Source organism: Schistocerca serialis, chromosome 1 (genome assembly GCF_023864345.2).
Source record: "Schistocerca serialis cubense isolate TAMUIC-IGC-003099 chromosome 1, iqSchSeri2.2, whole genome shotgun sequence".
Classification (NCBI taxonomy): domain Eukaryota; kingdom Metazoa; phylum Arthropoda; class Insecta; order Orthoptera; family Acrididae; genus Schistocerca; species Schistocerca serialis.
The window spans coordinates 173849607-173852198 of record NC_064638.1 but is presented as its reverse complement, the minus strand read 5'-3'; positions in this window follow the sequence as shown (position 1 = coordinate 173852198).

Sequence of the window (2592 nt, the reverse complement as noted above, 5' to 3'; positions counted from 1 at the left end):
GAGTGTTTACGACCTGTTGCCGCTCGCGGCATGTCTTGCTTTTGTGCGCGCTACCGCCGCTTCCAATTTTTAAAAAAAAAGAGAGAGAGAGAGAGAGAGAGAGAGGAATCGTCTCATTAGCGAAACAATGACAAGAGACTGTTATTTGTTGTTACTTACGCTGCTGCTTTCTTTGATAATAATCAACAAGAACCAAATAATAGACTGCGTGTGATAGAATATGTGAAGGAGAGTTTAGCGAAAATTTTTCTTCGTTTGAAAATCTTTGCAGACACCTCTTTAGTACATTACATTCTGCACAGAAATTAGTCATCTTAGATTTAAAAATCTAGTGCTTCATATCTGACTGTATCACTATTCGGCATAAGAATAATACGAATATAAACATGGCATGATATGTATATTCTTCCGCGTTTGCTGTTGTCTCACTCTAGTTTCGTAGTTTATTAAAGTGCGCGTCATATATCTTGGCGGCCGAGTTTAGGTTCGTTCTGCGCATCTGACGTCACAAAACACAGTCAGCCAATGAACAGAGAACGACGTTGCCACATCTCGACTGCAGTGCAGAGCACGGACGAGTGTCTTCAGTTTTAGAAACATTCAGTCATAAATAAAGTAATAGAACAAAAGCAATGTCTTGATAGCAGACTTTCTTTTATAGAAAGTTTGGAAAAAGCATTCTTTATACCAATTGCTTCATATTCTACTAATTAAACCAAACAAGCAATAAGACTCCTAATTCAGGCGACAGCAAGGAAAGGTGTTTGTTTCAATCCCACGAACTGCTTTTTCGCAATAAACAACAGCGGTAATTGTTTATTTCCTATCGTACTTCGACGAAGTGTGAGTAATTCATAGTCATACCAACAGTGTTTTTAAGTAGTTGCGTGAGGTGTTAAAGTCCGTATGGAGTTACACTGTCCAATGAGGTGAGATAGCGGAACGGTTAAGGTGTTGGGCTGCCCCAAGTGAAAGGTTATGAGTTCAAACCTTGTGTGATGCTTAATATTTTTTTGTTTAAAAACAATATTGGAGTGGCTTACTTCACGAATTTTATTCGTTTGAACGAAATTTCTAGTGCTTTGCCTCTTCATTAACTTTTTCGCTGCTGCAGACATGTGCTCCCCGCATTCCGCGCTGTGCGCGATTTTGTCATCACTGCACTTCTCGCCTGTGCAGACACATGGTGTTCCCACTGCTTTGACACACTTATCATTTGATTTCCAAAAACTATTTGGCCAAAAAATTTGATTTTTACACGTCTTCTTGACTGATACCTTCCCCCCACAAATGACTTAATTTTGTTTTGATGTGCAGCATTAAATGTAGTAAACCATTGCACGAAATTTTGAAGAGTTTGCAGAGGTAAAAGTCCATAGCGTATACTTTCCGTATGGTCGATTTTAGTTGCCACAATGTTGAGAATGAAATGTGGACAAGATACCTAAATTTCATATAATATTTACTGTATAACAATATCTCATTTAATTTAAGTACCACATAGGTGTCGTATGTAACATTGAGAAATATTCCGTCTTTCGCGACTGTAATAAAAGTTTTATTTACACACGGCGCGTTTGGCTTTATTTTAAAGCACTTCCATCGGTGAAAGGTATGGCACATACACAATGGTATTCATGTTCTATTTCTTGTTTTTGTTCCACAGTCGCAGTTTTACCAATGGTATTGAAATATATCTCTCTTCTGCAACTGTTATAAGGGGCTTATTTGGACCAGACGCGTTTCTCTCTTTTGAAGCATCATGTATTTTGTGTCCTCCATTGCCAAGTCACCTTTCGTAGTTTTGTGCTGCGGTAGCACAATATTCAACGTTTGTGTTGGCTCATCAGTGTTTTAGCAAATAAATGCTCTTTGTATGTGCCACACACAAAATTATATTTGACATAGCTCTGAGCACTTCACTGACATAGGGTATATTCGAGTCCTAATGTTTTTGTAAGTCCACAGTTTTGTTTAATGTATTTTGTCTACTTCCTTTTGATTGATTGAAGTGCTTTAAAATAAAGCCAAACGTGCCCAGTGTAAGTAAAACTTTTATTACAGTCGCGAAAGGTGGAATATTTCTCAATATTACATACGACACTTATGTGGTACTTAAATTAAATGAAATATATAGGTATCTTGTCCACATTTCATTCTCAACATTGTGGCAACTAAAATCGACCATCTGGAAAGTATACTCTATGGACTTTTACCTCTGCAAACTCTTCAAAATTTCGTGCAATGGTTTACTACATTTAATGCTGCATATCAAAACAAAATTAAGTCATTTATGGGGGGAAGGTATCAGTCAAGAAGACGTGTAAAAATCAAATTTTTTGGCCAAATAGTTTTTGGAAATCGAATGATAAGTGTGTCAAAGCAGTCGGAACACAATGTGTCTGCACAAGCGAGCAGTGCAGTGACAAAATCGCTCACAGCGCGGAATAAAGGGAGCACATCTTTGTAGCAGCGAAAGGGTTAATGCGGCCGTGGTGGCTTTACTTCACGAACTGCGCGCTCCCCCCTAAACGTAAGCTTGCGAACTATGCTATACTATGGCGCTGCTTCTATTGGCGCGTGCGTCGTGTG